Source organism: Anser cygnoides, chromosome 1 (assembly GCF_040182565.1).
Source record: "Anser cygnoides isolate HZ-2024a breed goose chromosome 1, Taihu_goose_T2T_genome, whole genome shotgun sequence".
Lineage (NCBI taxonomy): Eukaryota > Metazoa > Chordata > Aves > Anseriformes > Anatidae > Anser > Anser cygnoides.
In genome coordinates this window covers 192711222-192733631 of record NC_089873.1, presented here as the reverse complement: position 1 = coordinate 192733631, position 22410 = coordinate 192711222, and positions in this window count along the sequence as shown.

Sequence of the window (22410 nt, the reverse complement as noted above, 5' to 3'; positions counted from 1 at the left end):
TCTCCGTGACTGAATTTATGAACATGTAGCTGATCAGAATATGGTTTAAGATTAAGCCATATACTCTTAAGAGTCTCCAAGTGTAAAAACTGTATTTTGTCAATAGGCTTCAAAACTAGAGTGGCAACTATGCAGATGTTTTATTGCCACCTTTCTGTATTCCTCATATGACTGTTGTGTGCCTTTTTCACCTTCAGAATGCTGCCAGAGTAATATCAGCAGCCTTTAATCTCACCAGTGTGTTAGGTGACTGCAGTATCACCTTTTTCCACAGAAAGATAAAAATAATAGTTCCTTTCCCTTGGGGAATAGTGTGTTTTTCTTACCACATTTTACAATTCTAATGTCTTTCACTGCTTTCTTTGTTTCATTAGCTGTAAATATGCATTGCCTCCTTTCCATCTTCTATTGTAGTGCCCGAGTGTCAAAGCATGTGGCATGAAGTGGGTGAAATTCAACCCCCTTCGAAAAGTGCAAAAGAAGCAGGTTACAACAGGATCCTGAAATACAAGAGGAGTGAATGGAGGTGTTTGGGACAGTGGGACAGCAGAGATAAAGCAAAGGAAAAGGGTGAGGAGGAAATATTACAGAAATGTCCTGTATTAAGGATTGTTTTTATGATGTAAAAATCTACCACCAGTTATTACATTATTTAACAGGTAGTGCTGGTAAAAAATGTCTGTCAGCTAATGTTATGAAGCAACATTTAGCAAGTATCCAGTTTTACTGGCATCTACTTTCATAGTGAGTTTTGTCAGAAATAAGTACATAATGCTTAAGAAGATACATAGCATATATGTCAGTATACATCGTGTTTTGGAGGAAGAGATTTTACTATATGAGTCATGTAGAAAAATCTTTTGATTAACCATGATAGATTAGTCAGCGTGTTTAAGTACATCTAAATATTACCAAGAGAAAGAAAAGACAGACTATCTGAATCAGAGCAGATTTGCTGATTTAGTTTTATATTGCTTGCTCCTTGCAAGAGGTAAAGAGAACACTCTGCAGTTAAAGAAACTACATGTTTCTGTTCTCTTCTGTCAAATTCAAGAGATGCCTTGATTTCCATCTAGAAAAGGTGAACAGTAACAAGGGCATTAAAAGGAGGATTGAAGAAGACCATGATTAGTGTCTCTCAGGACACCAAATGCTGAAACAGAACTGGGCCAAAGGCATCCAAATATATTTGTCCATGGCATCACCCTTTACATGAGTGTCCTTAATTAAGACTACTGCTGAGCCTGCTGGTTGCAGCAGCCTTTAGAAACTGTGAGCAGAATACACAGAAAAGTGAATACAGATAGAGAACCCCATTTCTTTGGGATTTCTGTAAACCCCTGCTTTAATTTTGTTCTATTCAAAAAGTGGAGGTAAATTATATTTTAATATATTTCCCATACAAAATACCTCTGAAGGTAGCAATTTTTAAGTCATACACAAGATATAATTCACAGACCTTGTATCATGCCAGAGAAATGGCTTTTTGATCACATTGGAAAATTAGTTTGATTTCTTCTTTACATTTATACGGCTAGTGAGCATAGTCGGATCATGGTGGGGAAATGCAGCCAGAGCAGCCAACCCAATCTGCATTGAACAGCAACAAGGCATATACTTCTGCCTTTACTTACTGTCAATTTAACTTGTTTCTTGGAGGACAGGAGCACTTCTAATTTAAACTGCCAATAAAATACACTTCAGATGGTAAAATTCCAGCATCAGAGTGATCCTCTAACATAAAAGGTTCAAAGAAAACGCCACTTCATCCATACATCATCCGTATAGCTAATCCCATAGAATGCCATATTTCAGACAGAGCCTTAACCTTAAATGGAAGTGCAAGGTTACACAGCAGGAATGCAAACACCCTGCTAAATCTTAAAGCTAGGGTATTTCTCAGGTAGTAGGGCTGCAATTTAAAACTCTTATTTCTTCGTTCTGATGACGACCTTGCTGATCTGCACATGATGGATGATTCTGAGATACGTACCATCAAGAGGCATGGGAAGAATGAATTCCTCTGCCCCTTAAAAAATAATAATAAAAAATAAAGAAAGAAAGAAAAAAAGCAGTCAAAAGAGTTTTAGTACAATATTAGTTCTCTAATATATACAGTGTGAAGGGTTCATTTCAGGAAGTTTTAAGGAGCACATTCTACAGAAGATTCATTGCTGAAAAGTTGCTAAGAGGTTTTGGTAGTGCAGGCAGAAGATACAGTTACAAAATGTAAATAAAATATACTTAGTGGAATAGCAAAGGAACTCACTGAATGAAATTCCTCCGGCGTAGCAGCCCATTCAAGGTTTATGACCACTCAAGTTCCACCTAAGCCCCCAGTAGAGAATTTCAGTCTTTGAGATTTCATCTGGATTTCGGTGACATGCAAAGACATGTCCTGGAATCTGGAGACCAGAGGAATGAAAAAAGACACTTCAACTGCAAGGAACAGCTTTTAAAAATACCTTTTTCATCCACTCCCCTTGGCTAGCTTGATTGAATGGTTTAAAATTGCTTATTTAGTTAACATACCTTGTTACTACTGCCTGGCCATGCACTGCTATTTTTTTTTCTTTCTGAGAAATTAAGCCTTTGAACCAGAGAAACCAATGAAAAATAACTTGAGTCTTTGCCCTGCCCAGCCCCTTTTCAGGAGTTCACCTGTTTGCTTATGTCACGTTTGTTTGTTCTGCAGTAAATTCAGCAGTGGGATAGTCCCTTTAGCAAGTTACTTGGGTGTATTGCCATATCTAAAACAGTACTTAGCCAAGGCCTCCTGAGGGAAGGCAAACCACAAACCATTTTTCTTTTAATTTCATTATCGATTATGTAAGTAAAATAAATAACCAAAAAAAAAAAAAAAAGCCTTGCTTAATTGCAGATTTTTTTTTCCAACCTTAGCAAGGAATATATTAGCACTTTGGCATCTACACTGCTGATGAGGAAAAAAAATCGTAAAAGTGTAATGATCCAAGCCATTAGTCTTAGCAAATTAATTTGCCCTTAATCTTTAAGAGACACTCTGAAAAGAAGGAAAACCTGAATAAGCAACTCCAGATTTTATATACCATCTTGTCTTACTATTTCATTGCTTCAAAATGGAATGAAGTCAAATTACAAAGAAAGAAAGAAATTCTCACTCAGGGGGAAAGACCAGGAGTTTGGGGCATCAGGGCTGGGGGGCAAAGCTCCAGCCGCATTCTGGCCCTGGACAGGCAGTGGCGAGAGGTATTGCACCCACACAGGTGGTCTTATTTCTGTCCTGTCCTGTCCTGTCCAGTCCTGTCCAGTCCTGTCCTGTCCTGTCCTGTCCTGTCCTGTCCTGTCCTCTCCTCTCCTCTCCTCTCCTCTCCTCTCCTCTCCTCTCCTCTCCTCTCCTCTCCTCTCCTCTCCTCTCCTCTCCTCTCCTCTCCTCTCCTCTCCTCTCCTCTCCTCTCCTCTCCTCTCCTCTCCTCTCCTCTCCTCTCCTCTCCTCTCCTCTCCTCTCCTCTCCTCTCCTCTCCTCTCCTCTCCTCTCCTCTCCTCTCCTCTCCTCTCCTCTCCTCTCCTCTCCTCTCCTCTCCTCTCCTCTCCTCTCCTCTCCTCTCCTCTCCTCTCCTCTCCTCTCTTCTTTCCTATTCTCTCCTCCTTTCTCACTCCTACCCCAGAAGCTGCTGTGCAAGATGCTTCCCTGGAGGGCAGTGAAACCCCTGAACAGCTTCCTCAAAACCTCCTCGTAAACTCAGCCCACACACAGCGCAACCAAGCCACTTCTGCGGGTCCTCCACTGTGGCCAGATTTATTTGGTCACATGGGTATCTTGTAGGCTATTAATAGCCAGGATGAACATAATACAGAGAAAACAGGGCTTGGGGTATTGCCCTGATGTAAGGCTTAGTAAATGTCATGGCTCCAGTAGTACTCGAGTTAACACTCAGACAGTCTTCCCCAAATTGCATACATTTCTTCAAGTCCTATCACTTGTCCCTTTCTCACGGCTGAATAAAAATGGAGTAGTCTCCCAGGAAGAAAAAAATAATAAGAAAATAAGTGCACGAGGTATTCTTATAAGGAAGCAAGGCAGTTCCAGGAATATAATGTTTCTACTGCCCTTACTTTAGTGAGATGCCAAACGCTGTGTCTATGCCACTTGGTAGCTGAGCTCCCTATCTTGAGAACAGTCCTGGCATGCCTGGTAGCATGCCTATGCACATGGCATGGCGAGGGAGCTGGGCTGAGCTGCAAGCTGGTAAATGAGAGCTGAAGGGTGTTGAAGATAAAAAGCAGCTTCACAAACTACTTCTTAGCCAGGACTTACTCTGAGGTTAATGGGAGTTCATTTCAGGGCAAGGACAAAAAAGCTGGCTGAAAAAAAAAAGGAGTGTGAGCTTCTTCTGTCCAGGGATGGGTTCATTTCAACAGACTTCATCCACCTGGAAGTCAGAAGCCTATCTGTTGTCTTCATGCCACAGTTGTCTTCACTCCCTGCATAGGAACAGGGAACAGGCACTTCCAGGAGATTTCTCCCGTCCAACCCCATTTTCTCCCATCCCATCCCATCCCCTTCCAACAAGCCTTACCCTGGGGCAGTGCTTGCCTCCCTCTATTGTCTTTAGGGAGTGTCTAGACAAGCAGGCCACCAGCCCACTCCCTCTTCAGTCTTAGTTCAGTTGTGCTTAATTGTGGGCAAAGTTGATGTGGTTTAGATGTGACTAGAAGGTATGTTACAGCACTGCTGTAGTCTGAGGACCATGCTGAATTATCCCTTTAGACACATCCTACAGCTTTAATGCTATGTATGTGTTAATCCTGCAGTGAGCTGGAGTTTGGCAGGAGCTGAAAAGTACATTCAGTGGACAGCGTTATATTGCACCAAAGCTTACAGAGTTCGTCTGCAAACTTACTGAAATACTCAAGCACAAAATAATAATAATAATTTGCTTCCATGCTCGACAGAGGTATCTCAACGGTAGGACTGATTTTGCTAAAGGAATTACAAGGTCCAATTTAAAGGTCAATTTGTTTGGACTGGGATGCTGTTTAAGAATCAGATGGCTTTCAAGTCAGTGAGTGCTGTTTTCAGTAGATATTTTACAGATATGACTTGCCTGCAAACAGGCTCTGCTTAGCTTTTCTTTCATTTTTTTTTTTGGCTTTATCCTTCTTTCACTAAATGGGGTCAGAGTAACCTCAACACCTCAGATAATATAAATGTGGTTGTTAGAGATGCTCTGATGTAAAATTTGTGTTAAAATGGCCTAAAAGGAGAAACTGGATTTGTAAGTTGACTCAGAACTACTTCAAATATGGTTCAACAGGTAGATGATACTGCTGCCACATAGGTCTGCAATGCCACGGCATCTTCTTAAAAACTGTGGGTACAACCTGCTCCCAGCACAGAGTGGTCAGGACGCTCAAGAAAATGTGGAGCTAGAGCAGCTGGAAGCTCTGTGAAGACCATACCAATCAGGGAGACAGGTTCATTTAATAGAACATGAGTTTTCTAAAAGCTACAGGTCCGTTTTAGGCTAGTGGTCTAGAAAGCTCTATAGTCAATGCAAAGAGGGAGGCCTCTCCAGAGTTAAACTAGCTCAGATATACAGGCTGGGGTGTGATGAACTCCGTCATTTATGGCTAGGCCACCTGGCTGGATGAGATGCCTAACTTCTAGGTGGGTGACGGGGATCTTCCCTTCAAGGTAAGTGAGAATTGTTTCTGGGTTAGAGACTCAGAGGCTTTATCTGCAAGTCAAGTGAGTGACACAGATGCTTGTTAGGGTGCTAACAGGGTGCCAAGGCAACTTCCAGATGGGTGAAACCTGGCTTTCTCTGTGTTTGAAAAAGATGCAACTCCTATCCATCAGCTGAAGGGTTAAAAGTCCATCTCTTCTGGAGACAAGGACAGTGGATTTTCCAAGAAGCTTAAGAACATGGAAAGAGCAGATTATCCTGTTTGTCACTCCTTTTACCAACTGCTGAGCTTGTCTGAAGATGAGGATTAATGTAATGGTTGCTTTTATTCCTCAGTATTTTTTCTGATGAAATTTGATCACTCTTCTCCACATTCCTCTTCCTCACCTGCTCTGGGAGGCAAATATAATTCTTTGAAAACAAAAGCAGTCCAGACAAAAAAGTTCAGACCATACCATATGAACTTTCATCAATGTTTGTCTTATTAAATACAGTTAATTCCATTATGGTCTGGTTCTGGGCGCTAAGAAAACCAGCTTGCTCCCAATATTACAAGCATTGCTTTAGTTAGCATCCACACTGCTTTTCTTAATTTATAGATATAGACTGTCCAAGACAATACAGATAATATTTAAAATGTTGTTTGTTCTGGAGCAGTAAGAATTATAAAATCTAAATTTTATTGTATCACAGCATCTTTCTAGGATTAATGCTAGTGAAGACATTTCCTAAAATCTTTATCAGTAATGGATAGCCTGTCCCAAGGCCTGGGTCTCTCAGTTTTCCAGGTCTGGTCACAGTAAGGTGGTGGGACAGTTTGGCAGTTGTGCTTTATTTGGCAAGTGAGCACGTAGGCAGTGTGTCTTGTGCCTACCTTAGATTTACCTTGATGCAAATCAAATTCCAACCACATGGTAAAACTCCTCTTGGAAGTGTTCCTGCATCCCCCAGTTCAGACATACAGACATAGCTTACAATAATTAATGATATGTTTTTTTTTTTTTTTTTTTCTCCCCCTGGGATAGAGTTTCTCAGCTTTACATGCAGCTTGAAAAACACTGAGGACTGTTCCTAAAAGACTATGCATTACAGAAGGCAGTCATGGTTCCCACACAGTGTCTCATCCAATTCTGTATATTAGTGTCTCTTTGCAGAAGCTTTTTTTCTGGTCTTTGGCTAAAGGTGATTTTGGAAAGTATCAGTTGCCTTAAAGGTGCCACTGAGGTTCAAAACTGTAATGCAAACATCAGCTAAATTATAGAATCATAGAACCATAGAATGGTTTGGTTTGGAAGGGACCTTAAAGATCATCTGGCTCCAACCCCTTTGCCGTGGGCAGGGACACCTTCCGCCAGACCAGGTTGCCCAAAGCCCCATCCAGCCTGGCCTTGAACACCTCCAGGGATGGGGCATCCACAGCTTCCCTGGGCAACCTGTGCCAGGGTCTCACCACTCTCATAGTGATGAATTTCTTCCTTATATCTAGTCCAAATCTACTCTCTTTTAGTTTAAAGCCACTCCCCGTTGTTCTATCACTCCACTCCCTGACAAAGAGTGCCTCCACAGCTTTTCTGCAGGCCCCCTTTAGGTACTGGAAGGCCGCTGTAAGGTCTCCCCAGGGCCTTCTCTTCTCCAGGCTGAACAACCCCAGCTCCCTCGGCCTGTCTTTGTAGGAGAGCTGCTGCAGCCCTCTGACCATCCTCATGGCCCTCCTCTGGACTCACTCCAACAGGTCTCTGTCCTTGTGCTGGGGGCCCTGGAGCTGAACACAGTGCTCCGGGTGGGGTCTCACAAGAACAGAGAAGAGAGGGAGAAAGATAAAGATGAATTTTCCTTAATATTATAGTTTGAAGGCCCTCACTGGAGTGGCTAGAATCAGTGACTTTAATCAAGAATGAACATATTTTGGAAGTGTTTTGCTGAATGATTTCCAGAATGAGGAACCCACATTTGCTGAGCACTTCCACAAGCCAGAGAGATTTATAGTTGTGACAACTGCAATGTCTTACATGTACTTGTTTATTTTCCCATTAATTTTATTCAGAAACAGTAACAACACAAAAAATTGTGACACTCCATAAAAATAACTGTCAAGAGCAGATAAAACTCACTCCATTAAATCCTGAAAACACTGTCATTACCCAAATTAAAACAGAGCTCAAATTCATTCCCTTTAGCTGCATAAATACATACAAAGTTGTTAATCATGTGAAAACATATATTTCCCCAACTATTCTTATATGATAATATGCTTTTTTCTAGAAACATAAAATGCAAGAAAAATGCTCCAGAATATGATTAATAGTGATATTCAATGTTGCTTCAGTTAACAAGTCAGTTAACAAGATCAAGTCTGGAATATCTCATACTTATCCTGCTGAGTTGAGTCTCACTTCAGCTATTCGGAGATGAAGTAAGCACCCTGTTAATTGTACTAGAGGCTTACAAAGGGCATTAACTGGAGACGTAACCAGACAGGAAAATTGCAGAAACACTCCGATGGAAACAACTGCCGTTCCATTATACAGAATAGTAGCCTACTATGCAAATGAGAGCAACAGCTAGGAGGAAGTTTCAATTCTGTCCAAACATCTTATTTTTACAGTGCTCTAATAATGAGTCAGTGCAAGAACGACTGTGGTTGAAAACTGAGTTAGCACGAGGCACGAAGTCAGGCCAGGAATGCACGAAAGTACATCCCTGGAGCCTGTTCACAGCAGCAGCTGCTCAGCGTGTGCTAGAGAATTCCCAGCTTTATCCACGACTGCAGTTAGGGATTGAAGGATCCTTTTTAGCTCACATTTGTATCACTCTGCTTTTAGTGCCTGGCAGCAACATCAGAAACACCTGAACCCTCCATTACATGGGAGTGTGAAATGCAAAGCGCATATGGGGTCCAGTGGCAGAAGGAATAAAGCCAGTGCTTGCATTTAGTGATGGATTCAGTTTTCTTCCTGCCGCACTGCAGAAAGTTTTTTTGTTTTGCAACAGATATGAATGGACAGAGTCTGGGGAAAAGTGTGGAGGAGAAAGATGCAAAAAATATTCAGTGGGATTGAGGAAAGTGCATGTGTAGTATTAGCAGGGGATCCAGAGCAGCAACCTTCCCCTGGATGCTGATTGCATGCCTGCTGTGGCATTGCTTTGATAGCCATGGTTACAGCAGGAGAGTATTATCTGAAACAAGGTGGTGGAGGCTAAAGAGGAAGAACATGTGGTCCTTTGAGACTGGGAAGATGTAGGTTCACGGGAACAAAGAGACATAGGAAATAGAGACAGTAGGGAAAACACACACACATTATTACTAAAAAGTTCTGTAGCAGTCACACCCATAACTACTGACCTGGGAATTATTACCCAAAGTAGAAGCAGAATTTTTTAATTTAAATTTCTATGTATTTATTTATTTGTTTACTCTCTTGTAGCATCTTAGATGAATTGGTGTAACCTGGCTATCGAAAAGTTTCCCTTAAAATCTCTCAGTAAGCCCTGCTGCTGCTCTCCCTCAGCAGAACTGTTCCCCTGATGTCAGGCTGGCGGGTGTGGTGTGGAGCAGAATTTCACCTTCTGACCTTCATATGTTCCAGAAATAATTTGGGAAGTGTGGAAGTTTTGCTTTGTCCTCAGCTCTGCGGTGGTTTGTAATAGAAGCCAAAGCACAGCAGTAACAAAAGGAAGCTGTCACGGTGATAACTCTGCACTGAATGCAAGTGTAAATGCTCTCCGGCCACAAAAAGCTCGATTTCAGTGTCGTTCATCTTCTGAATGCATGCTCAGATTTTACTTTGACTCTTTTGTACATGCTTGTTTTTGCAATTTGGACAGGTGAAACCAGCAAGTATGCAATTTGTGTAAACTAAGTGGTCTGTTAAGTGAAAAGAGCTTTGCAGTGTACTGGCTGCAGCTCTGATTTCCACTCCAGCAGCTCCAGCACCAGGACATGTGGATGAGTTCTTTATTTTGAAAGCAAGTTCCTTAAGAAGAACAGAGTGATTTTTGAAAGGTGTGGATATGTATGAATGATGAGCTTTCTAAAAAAAACACCCACAAACAAAAAACAACCCAATGACCCAAAACCTCAGTAGCAAAATAAAGTAACCTGTAAGTGAACTTAAAGTCTCTTTTATTATTTTTGCAAAAGTAAGCTGATGATCTGTGTTTCACAATGGAGATTGTTCCACACAGGAGATCTACGGCTGGACTATTTTGCCATGTCTTAATATTAAAAAAACAACCCATCTGAAAAATTTTCCCACTAGATATCCTGATGAAATCCAGAGTAGTGGCATAGATCCAAAGGAATTAATGGAAATATATCAATTTGTACCTACAGCAGCTTTAACTCTTGATTTGTATTGAATTGCTTTGACAGTCAAGACTGCTGCTAAACACTCTGATTTCCCTGTGGTATGGCATAGCTATGGATGCAGTAAAGTACCTCTAGGTAGAGAAATAGCTCAAAGAAGATGCGGGAGATAACTGACCACAAGAATAAATGAATAAGATGTCTCTGCATTTACCATTGGACATTCTCACATAATTGTTGAGCTGATCTTACTTTGGTCAGGTATCTCTAGAGCTTGTCGTGTCACAGGAAGGGAACGGTGTGGCACCATCAACAACAGCAGTGATGGCTGTACTGGGCAGGTCACCAGCGCAGGCAGGGAGGAGGTGGTTTGCCCTGTGGGTAGCCCTTCCCGGTCCTGACGTCTTCTGGAGCAGAGGTGGTGAGCTCAGCTCTGATGTACTAGAGAGCATAATGGACTGAATATTTTTTGTCTGAGAGAAAACAAACAAATATTCTAAAAGTTTTGGCCAAATAAATTCGTATCATCCTGCATAGGATTTCTAAGGAATTTTAGCAATTCTAGAGATAAAGATAACATTAACTGGAGCACTATCAGCTAAAACAAGCCCAGTTCCTAGTGGGGGAAGGACTTATGTAATCTCAGTGGTGATAAGGGCAAGCTGGAAAATGGGAGAAGGAGAATCTGCGCCACAGAATAAATTCACCCCATTTAATGAGCTCCTTTGTTACATCCACTCTTACAGGACTGTATCTTAAAAGCAGTTACTGCTCTAATAATGGGTCATTAAAGTGGCCTGCAATAAGGTAAGACTTCTAGTTTACTTCTGTGGAAGTAAGTGTGGAGTGGGAGCTGAATGGACTGAAGGGAAATAATGTCCCATTTCACAAGTAGGTTTTCAAAGATTAAAGCAGCACGTTAATGTGATGTCCACAGGCTGGTTTACTCAGAAAAAAAATGGATAGCCCTGTGAAATCTTCAGCCAGAATGGTACACACCCACCGATCTCTACTACGGCTCATGTAGACCAGGACTTCACATCTCAGTTGCTTGGTTGGAGTCTAACCATATAGGGGTTGGGGTCTCCAGTAGAGGATAGGACGTTTTTTTCACAGAATGCTCTGCTGATGTGGCGTGGCTTACAGGGTGGTCCCCGAAAGGCACCCCTATCACATCTGGGTTGGCACAAAAATTTTGTGTTCCAATGTTGTGTTGTGGGACCAATGGGCTGGAGAGAAAGAATGAAGGGGTGGCGTATGCTGTGTTTGCTTGGGGGGTGGAAACTGCTCTCTGCATTTTAAAGACTGCTATTACAAGACCTGTTGGTTGTGAGGAAAGTAGGGATTGTCTACAAAATCTTGAATGGCAGGAGAAGGTGAATATGGAATGGTTGTTTGCATTTCTTATAACACAAGAACCAAATGCCACCTCCTGATGGGATGAGACAGCAGGTCAATGTCTCTAAAGTTGTGGTGGCCCCAAAATCCAGGAGAAACATTTGTGGGGGCTAGCAGTTTACTCTTTTTTCTTATCGTTTTCCCTAGGTAATTACTCCTGGGCACTGAACCATAGAACCATAGAACAGCTTGGGTTGAAGGGGACATTAAAGACCACCCAGTTCCAACCCCCATGCCATGGGCAGGGACACCTCCCACCAGATCAGGTTGCCTTGGACCTTGCCCAATTTGGTCTTGAACACCTCCAGGAATGGGGCATCCACAGCTTCTCTTAGCAACCTGTTCCAGTGCCTCACCACCCTCACAGTGAAGAATTTCCTCCTAACATCTAAGCTAAATCTCCCCTGTTTTATTTCAAAACCATTCCCCCTTTTTCTGTCATTTTCTGCCTGAGCGAAATGTTGCTCTCCACCTTTTTTATAAGCCACCTTTAAGTATTGAAAAGCTGCAATAAGATCACCCCTGAGCCTTCTCCAAGCTGAAAAGGCCACTGCTGGAGGACTTAAATATTGTGGTTGTTTTTAAGGTTGTATGAAGCAGCACAGAAGATGAGTGGCAAAAGAGTTATCAGACAGATGTTTTTTCCTATCAGGGTGGAGATGGGGCCACTGTGCAGCTCTAGACTAGAAAGATAAGACAATGCTGCCATTGTGTACTGTGGTGCACAAAGACCCAGATTTCCACATAAATCCTGATATCCTTCATATGTTAGAAACAGAAGCATATGAAAATAAAAACCCACAAAACCTATAGAATTGATCTAAATATTGTATTGTGAATAAAATATCACAAATATTTTCTTTCAAGAAGTAGACCCTAGATCTGCAGTAATAACTCATTTCCAGCAGTAATAACTCAGATCCAGCAGTAATAACTCATTTCAGACTCAAGCTTGAAAAGGAGACACAGGAAGAAGTGTTCAAATTATCTCGGTACAGTTAAGCTTCCATTTGCTAGCAGTTTAATGGTATTATGCTCATCTTTGCACATTCCTTATATTGGTTGCTGATTTTTTTGCCTCCTGTTTTGTTGGCCTGCATAAGGTCATCCAGAACCATTTATGTGTATCTAAATGATGGCATGATATTTATTTACTGTCAGTTATTTCTTGCCAAAATAGAAAATAGCTGGAGACTTAAAATAGGTCCTTGCATTATTCCCCATGGTCTCTTCAAACTCAAGAAGCTGGAGCCGTTAATAGAGCCAAATTAAAGTACATGTGACTGATAAAATTTAACACATACAACAGAAGTTGAATGATACTCACAGCCTGCAGTTTTAATGACAAAACAAACCAATAAATCATTTCAAATGATTCATATAAACATGTAATAAGAACATCTATTTACTTGTCCAAACCTTGAGAAAAGTCATTTGTTACTTTGAGCAGAGCAGTAGTTGCTGAGTGCTTTGCTCTGCCTTCAGATCATGATGTATGAACCGGATTCACTGGAAATCTATTGGATGTTGTAAATGTGTCTCCTGGATTTTGACTTTCATTTGGCCTCCCAGGCTTGCAAGGATATTCTGATCATTAAATATGGCTATTTCTTTAGAGGCTTAAGGGCATCTCAGTTTACTTGAAACCCCCTGGCTGTTGGAAAACTCTCTGCCCTCTAGACATCGATTCCCATGGTAGTGACCATGTGCTTTTCCACAGCCAAACCCTGGTACAAAACCCACTTTTGTTTGCAAGTGTTCCTTAACAGTAAATGTCCTGTCTCTATCCCACCTGACTTCAATCATCATATAGCGACTGAAGCTTTGTCAGGTGATGAACTTCTGCTCTATCACTACAATAGATTAAAAAAAAAAAGTGTCTGTGTGTGTGTAAGGGAGGGGACGACAGGGGAGGGGGGCACTGGACTTCTTTATTTAGGTATTCTATTTAGCCAGGACTTCAGGGAGAATGAAAAAAAACGGAGAAAATCTCTGCCTCGTCTGTTAGTGAAGAGCAAAACCACAGCTACAAAGAGAACTTCATATAAACTCCCCACTCAGAAATTCCTTAGGGATACTTTAGTAGTTTCTGTAAACTAACACAAAACAGAAACCCAACGAAGTTCAGAAAGGAAGTAATATCTGTTCAGAAAAGGACACCTGCACCATGGCAAGGAGTACTGAAGACTTTCTTAGGGGAGCTTAGAGACTGACTTCTCTTTCCTGAGGATCCTCTGCAGTTAAAAAGTGCTCTCTCATAGGTGACAAGTGTTAAACAAGATGTAACATCTCCCTGCTCTTGGCTTCTGGCTGGAACTTCGCTGGACGGCAGTGAGGCTGACAGCTCTCACGGAGGTCCTCCTGCTTGACTGCGCTGTGTTTCCACCAGGCCAGGCCTGCTGCTGCAGCCCCTGTGGGGTAATAGCCAGCAACACGGAGTCATGCAGCCTGCTTGGTAGAGGAGAAGTGATGTTTTAAGGACACATTCAGCATTCATACTGGTGTGTGAGATGCGGAGTGCCAGGCTACTAACAAAGGCAGCCTGAAGACATGGGTCCTATTGCTCGCATGGGCACACTGTTGCTGCGAGTTGTGGTCACCTTGTCAGTGCAGACGGAGTTGCCTTTCCACTGAAGACAGAGAAAGCATTTAGTAGTTTCAGAAACTACGGGTGTAGGCTTAAGCCAGTGGTGTTTGCTACCTAGAGGGTGTCTCTTAAATTTCTTTGATACTTACCCTTGGTACTGGTGATACTTCAAGAAATATGGGTTGCACATTTCTTAAAATACAGATAAACCTAAATTTTAGCATTGCATCCATTAATATAGGAAGATTTGAGTTTCTTGAGGATACGCCCAGCAGCTTATTCTTGCAGAAGAAATTACTGTGATCCTCTGAATTGCCCTGTGCTGAAGGATACATGAAGGACTGTGTGACAGAAGGAAGTGCAGTTGGCTCTGTTAGAGTGTTCCTGCTTTTTTTTTAACTTGCCTATTTCTGTTGCATCTTATTCTTGACAACATCCCTGAAGTATTTATGACTGAAATTCTTCACACATGATTACTAACTCTTGAAGAGTCTCTTTCTCAAGAGACCTTTAGATGGCTGGCATGGTTGACCACAAAGGCAAGGCAGAAATTTCATTCAGAAATCAAAGAAAAAAGACTTGAAAGGGAAGCCTAAAAGGAAAGGAAAAAGCTAGCTATTCAGAAATGCTTTACATGGGCTTATTTAGTTGACATTTATTCATACTGGGTACCATGAAGCACAGTACTGAAAGCTGCAGTGGAGCTCCAGGGAGATTTTTAATTTTCCCCCTGCATCTCAGAAGTGATTGCTTTTTGAAAACAGATACCTCAGGACGCTCTGGGCAGCTCCTAGCTTTTTACCAAATCTTTCTTTGTTTCACACTAGCAACTCTTTTACTCCCAGACACAGAAAAGCCATGTGACATTCATTGACTTTTGCATGAATCAACAACTGAGCTGCTCAGAATTCCAGTGTGTATGTAGGAGCTCATCGTCCATCCTTCCGTGCACCTCTGTGTTCTTATTTCCATGTATGTGAGCTGGTTTTGCTGGACACGGCAGGACTTTGCAACATCTCAAGGCTTATGGGCAGAGGCAGTGAGAGGCTCTGTCCTGGGGTCCCCCAGCTTAGCCTGGGACTTCAGCTCCCAGCCTCCCAACATTTCCTACACAAACTGATTGCTTTCATAAACGTGCAGTAGGCAAGATCTGTTTTTTCTCTTCACATTGAAATATTGACTTTTCATAGTAAAATATCAATTTCTGCCTCCCTTCTATACTTAGCGAAACAAAGCACTGACATGCTGTAGGTTCTGGAGTTACCAGATGGTAAGGAAACCTGCTGGCCCCGTGCTGCAAAGCAGCGGTGCTGGGGGGACCAAGGCAGATTTTCTCCACATTCTGCTCAGAGGCCAGTTGGGTGTCCTGTCTTGGGCTTTCAGAGGTCAAGGGGAGAGAGAGGCAGAGATTGTTGAAATCTTGTTGTGTTATGATGTCTGGGAAGAGGTGAAAATGAGTTTGGACACAGCAGTAGGTCTGCTTGTGTTAGGAAGAGGAAAGGCTCAATAACTGCACTTCTTAAAAGGTTGATGCAAAAGGATGCAGGAAAGGATGCTGTGACACAGCTTGGCATGGCCTTATTTACGTTCTCTATCTGCACTCTGGCACACGAACACGGCTAAGAGAAATACACTAAAACACTCTATCCTGACTGAAATATCAGTTGCTCTGAAAAGCACCTAGCAGAGACTCAGTGGATGTCCATATGAAAGGGCGGAGCCATGTCCTTTGGAGAACACAGCTGTTTTGTCTGAAAGAGACTCCGAGTCTGGCTCTACTCTCACTTGCATCAAAGTAACTCCATTAATTTTGTATGGTTTATGCTTGATTTACACTGCTCAGACTGCTAGGAGTGGTAGTCTTAGGCTCTTTATTTCCGTAGTATAAATTCAACAAATTCAAATTCAACCAAAACAGCCGATGTCTGCTGTCATCTATTCAATTTGCACTTGAACACCCAGATATTTCTGACTTTGCATTGTGAAAGAAACTACAACAAAACTGTGTGTTTTGTGGAAGTTGTAACATTAAACCCTGGATCAAATACCCAAGACCTGTGTCAGTTCTGTACAGGTCTTTACAATGGTTCCTGGTGAGTTTAAATAAAGTTAGTAAATGCTGAAGTCTTTCCAGTGACTCTTTCAGAATTGTATACGACTCCTGCCTGGAGTTACAGTAGAAGGGGAATTTACAAAAGGAAGGTGATCATTAACTCAGTATGACATGGACTCAGCTGGTCAATAGGAGGAAAGAATCTAGCCAGAAACTTATTGTTTCCTTATTTTTCATCCTTTCCAGGTTAAAGACAGGGTAGGAAATGAATAGGCCCCCTTACTGATAGGATATTTGCAGAAAAAACAGATGTGTCCCCAAAAGTCTCAGTGTGGTTTTCTTTATTGTGAATTGAAGATCCAGAAAATCATGGGGCAAGTCTTTCTGTCTGAGGGCTCTGACTCTACAGCCTGATCTGTACAACAAAATCAAGTGTAAGGTGGTACTGCCACTGCAGAGCAGTGCTTGCTGTTTCCATGTCTCCTGTCATTTTCTTTTGCAGAGCTCATGGTCCTTGTATTCTCCAATATAAATTAAGATCACTACCATTGTGGCTTTCAAGCTATTAGCAAGTTGTAAAACATGAGAGGAAATTAATTTTACGTTCAGTTTATGCATGCCAACATGCGACTAACTAGAAAGAAAGTATAAAATAAGCTGGGAGTAATTAATATAATTAACACCTAAGTTTGCCTATTTTCTGAAGTGGTGATTTGAACTCGTGGGCTAAATTTCATCCTCAGTTCCCGCAGAATTCACCTTTCTCAAATTTAGACTGCCGTAACTGATGGCAGAATTTGCTCACTACGTTTAAAATAGAGACAGAAATTAGTCATAACCAAAGCACTTCTTCACTACTATTCATGCTTGTTCCCTTAGCACTGTTGTTGCGGTTGTGTTTTTTTTTCTATGGTAGCAAATAAACAAATTAACATCAATACTATTTGGAAAGAGTTTCTTTTTAAAGGTGTTGAGACCATAGGGAAGAAAACATCAACGATGAGCGCTGCATGAAAATCTGCCTCCTGCAGACTTTGCCTCTCTGTGATTTAAGAAACCACTTCAAATTGGTCTCTAGGTTTCCAGACCAATTTTATTCAACCTTTAGTTAAAGATCACTTCTAGCAGGCAACCAGTTTTATTAATCACTTGGGTGGTCATATAAGCCAGCGTGCTTTGTACACATATGTCATGTAATAACTCTGCAGTGACTGTAAAACTGTTCACGTTTTACTAGAGAGTGACATATAGGCAGGAGAGGAGATGTTATAGCTGCAGACGAAGTGTATTTCTTGTAACCTGGAGTGGTGAATGGAATTGATACTCAGGTTTTAGAAAGAAAACCCCATCACCAGAGACAAAATTACAGTGTGGTGCTGCTTTTCCTTCCCACCAGTGTTTCTGCGGGGAGCTCTGCTGTGCAGACTGCAATTCCAGTCCGTGAGGGCTAAGAATAGGTACCTGGTGCTCCCAGCTCGCTCCAAATCACATGAGCACAGGGATGGGTGCTGGGGGCCCACGATAAGGCCCCCCCCCCCCCCCATCAGCAGCAAACTGCACTGACAGACCATCATCCTTGGAGAAGAAAACATCTCAAGAGCAAGGGTGCTCCTCTGGGTGCCCCTAGGGTGGCTGGAGAGGGTGCAGGAGTTCTGGGGGGCAGTGGTTGTAGAGGGGCAGTATGACTGTCTGCATTTCCCTCTGGCTGTGCCTGCCCTGGCACTGGCACCGCCGCCTCGGGAGCAAATTGTTGGGTGCGCTTGGTGCAGCTGGCCCTCACCTGATGTCAGCCCGCGTGTACCGGCTATAGATGGGCGAAGTAAAAACAGCCGCTGCTTTCCTGTTTACGCACTCAGGCTTCCTCCGAGAAGTTCCTGAATAAAAACAGTCAGGCTCGACAAAATAGCCTTTCTATTTATTGCGTCAGGAACAAGCATGGTGATGGTGGAAAGGGGCTGGGTTGACCCAAATCACCTGCTTGCAGCTGTGGGTCGTGTGACATAAGGTGGCTTCAGAGGGCTGCCCATGGCTCATTCAGTGTTGTGGCCCCCTGGTCACACTCCCCCAGACTTACACCCTGTTCTGTAGTAGGTCAGGAAAGAGCACAAGGTCATTTCACTGGCTTTGTGAGACTCCTTTCTCCCACCCTGAGGAATTCTTACTCCCAGTACTTCCCAGTTGTACTGCTAAACTAGATTTTGTCTGTTGCCCAAGAGGTGTAAAGAAGGGGAAGTATTTTCAAATATCACTTGAGATACATTTCTATAGATAGGAGGGATGTTAAGTCCTGTATTTTAATAGTCTTTGGGCTCCTGGGTGTGACTACTGCTGCTCCGTAGTGCACTATGCGAAAGAGGACCTAAAGTATTCTTAGAGCTACTGACACAGGATAACTGAGGTCACAACGGACCCTGGAGGTCATCCAGGCAAAACTGCTCAAAGCTTAAAGCTAGATCCTATTGCTCAGAGCCTTGTCCAGATGTATTTTGAATACGTGAAGGGGTGGAGATGCCACCACCTCTCTGAGCCCCTGTTCCAGTGTTACCCTTATCAGATCCGGTCAGATTTTTCCTTGCTGCAGCCTGTGACTGCTGCCTCTTATCCTTTCCTGTGTTCCTCTGAGAAGACTGTGACTCTGTATTTTTTAAAACCTCATTCTAGGTAGCAGAAGACAACAAGTAGACCCTTCCTCAGTCTTCTCCAGGCTGGAGAAACTCACCTCCCTCGGTGTCTCCTCAGACATTGCATGCTCCAACCCCGTGACTTGTGCTAGGGGTAGCCTCAGCTCCCTAAAGCCTCTCTTGTACTGGGGAGTCCACAGCTGCTCCCGGTACTTCAGGTGGAACCACACAAATGACAAATAGAATGGGTGAACTCTTCCCTCATCTGTTGTCTATGGTCTGGCTAAGGTTTACATGCTTAGTCTTTGAAGGGTACATTGCTTGCTCATATTTAACTTGTTGTCCAGAACAAGCCCAGTCTTCTCTTACGGACCTGTTGCCTTGCCAGTGTGTCCCCAGCCTGTACACCTGCTTCAGGTTTGTCCTTCCTACCTACAATACTTTGCCTTTGTCAGATGTTGTGAGGTTCTTGTTGGCCCACATCCTGCCTGCTGAGCCCCCTCTCAAAGCAGCTCTGGTCTCCACTGTAGTGGCTGCTTCACCCAAGGTGGTGTCAGTCTGCTGAGGCTGCACTCTATGTCACTGCCCAAATTTTTGATGATGACAGACAGTATCAGCCCCGGTATCAATTGCTGAGAAACACTGCTTGTAAACAGACTGCTTAAAAGTGTTGACTCTTGCCCTCTGAGCCCAGTAGTACAGCAAGTTTTCCACTCATCTTGGAATCTGCCCACGGTTCAAGTCTCCCCCGTTTGGCTCCAGGGGGTGATATCGGAAACCATATCAAAATCTCTGCTAAAGTTTAGGTAAATGGCATTTGCTGCTCTCCATTTATCCACGGAATCATGTGTCTTGCTGTACAGGGCAATTGGATTGGTCAGTACAGTTTGTTCTTGGTAAATCAGTGCTGGGTGTTCCCAGTCACCACCTTCTGCTTCCTGAAAATGGCTTTTGTAAGGACTAGCTGCATATTCTTTCAAGGGACTACAGTGATGCTGACCATTCTGTAATCCACACCCCCCGACCAACCTCCATTCTTAAAAAAATATTATGTTTGCCTGACTATCACGTTCTTCATATATAAGAAATCTTAATTTTTAGTAGTGTGGACTAAGATGTAAATATGAGGGCTAGAACATAAGGGATCAATAAGCAGTTCCTTAGGGTTACTCTCATTCACTGAAAAATGGCATTTTTTTTTTCTTTTAATTTAATTTTTATGTGTTCAGCAAGATACAACCATATCTAGAAAACAGATAGCATTCTGTTTCTTAACTTACTGGAGGCAGAACAGCATCAGAGGAGTAGAAAAAAATGAGAAGAATAATATAAGACAAACTCCATGAGAATATCTGAAAATCAAATTACAGTTGCTTAAAACTGTACACCCCAAATGAGCTATCTAACCATTAATGTACTTAAATCTGTGTTCAAGTTTAAAAGTTTCTGTAGTGCACCTATTTAAAATGGGACACTTACTAAAGCATTTTGCTGGATCAATACCTTAAAACAAAAATTTGGGTCTAATTTTATAAATCAGGGCCTCACACCTGCAGAAGAAAAGACAAAAAATCAAAACTATTTGCTATTTTAACAGAAACAATACATTTGAAAGAACTTACTAATAGGTCCACTTCAGTGTGTATGGGCCAGTCAGCAGAGGGCAACAACATGCTCACTGATTTACAGAAAGTCAGGTGATCAATTAGAATAAGCAAGCTATTATTATTATTATTATTATTATTATTATTATTTTGATATATCTGAACTGAGAAAAAAAAGAAAAAAAATCTTCTGCCTGTTGTATCTTAGGTTAAAGGGTGAAAAAACTTCAGCAGTGCTGCCAGTTTTGACAAATCAATTTCAAATGTATATAAGAAGGGACAGGACGTGGTGTCCCCACATGATCAAATGGCCATCCAGTGGGCCAGAGCTAACTGCACAGTTGAGTCAAATTAATTAAAACATGAGAAACATTCATGGAAAAAATAATACTTGTAGATTTTCTCTTTCCTTTCCTTTCCTTTCCTTTCCTTTCCTTTCCTTTCCTTTCCTTTCCTTTCCTTTCCTTTCCTTTCCTTTCCTTTCCTTTCCTTTCCTTTCCTTTCCTTTCCTTTCCTTTCCTTTCCTTTCCTTTCCTTTCCTTTCCTTTCCTTTCCTTTCCTTTCCTTTCCTTTCCTTTCCTTTCCTTTCCTTTCCTTTCCTTTCCTTTCCTTTCCTTTCCTTTCCTTTCCTTTCCTTTCCTTTCCTTTCCTTTCCTTTCCTTTCCTTTCCTTTCCTTTCCTTTCCTTTCCTTTCCTTTCCTTTCCTTTCCTTTCCTTTCCTTTCCTTTCCTTTCCTTTCCTTTCCTTTCCTTTCCTTTCCTTTCCTTTCCTTTCCTTTCCTTTCCTTTCCTTTCCTTTCCTTTCCTTTCCTTTCCTTTCCTTTCCTTTCCTTTCCTTTCCTTTCCTTTCCTTTCCTTTCCTTTCCTTTCCTTTCCTTTCCTTTCCTTTCCTTTCCTTTCCTTTCCTTTCCTTTCCTTTCCTTTCTTTCTTGTTGCTGGATTTCATTGTTCATTTGCTGTTGTTCCAGGCATAAGCCGTTTGGCTTACACACATGTCTGGCCCACATTCCTGCAAGAGGTCTGCATTTACTATGATGAGAGAGTCCATCAAAAGAAAAAGAGAGAGATGTGAAGAAAAGATTCTTGGAAATTTGATGACTGGAAAAATGACAGTTCTTGCCAAGGATTTTTCTGAAAACTGGAAAAAACAACAGGACTGGGACCAGCAATCTGTGGGGTAAGGGAGCTTTTAGTGTTGACGTCTTCCATTCCGCAGAACGACACAGATTCCGACCCATTAATCTCTGGTGGGGTCAGCAAGGTCTCCTGTTGTTCACAGTGCATCGACAGTCAAAAGTATTCTCAAAACATTTCAATAGGATACTTTTTTTTTCTTGTGAAAGGGGAAAAAACGGAATGAGCATATGCTATTTAAGAGCTCCATCCAAAACTTTTTTAAAAATGCCATCTGAAAAGTAAAAATACTTTTAGCACAGGGTGATATTTATTAAAACCTTAACAAGTTGAACATGGTATCATGAGTAAAAAGTTCAGAGTTGACAACAAGCTGAAAATATTCTGAGTTGTAACACATGGAGCCACTGAAGCTGCTACTAAATCCTATGGGGTATTTATCAGCAAAAATGATAATAGGTTTATAAAGCTATACAGTGTATGACAATAAGATACGATTTAAGGAAGAAATGACTTGGAGCTATGTTAAGAAGAGTTTTTTAGACACCTTTGTCCCCTCATTTCATGGAGAATATAAAATTTCACTTTTGTCTGCAGTAACACCTGACTCTCCAACAGAGAAGACAAAAAGTGGCCTTACACAGATGACTGGGCTCTGCAATAGCAACAATTGATGATTTCTTAGTTTAAAGGAAAAAGAGGAGAAACTGTACGGAATTCTGCTGGTCCCATGTGTTCAAATGTTATGAATCAGGCTCTCTGCAGTCATCAATAAACCAGACTATTGTTGCCATTTGCATTTTTGAGCTTCCACAGCTCATATTTTCAGGCCTCTGCCAGTAGTTGCAATGTTTGGATAATTTCACATAGATTTTCATGCATTTGCAACATTTATAGTATTTTAGGATCTGCAGTAGCTTTAAGGAAAGACATCAAATATCACAGTATTCCTGATGAAAGTGTGTCAGTTAGTGCAATCAGGTTCTGTCAGCCTCAACTGTCACAGTAACACGACCAAGATGTTCACTGCCATTAACTT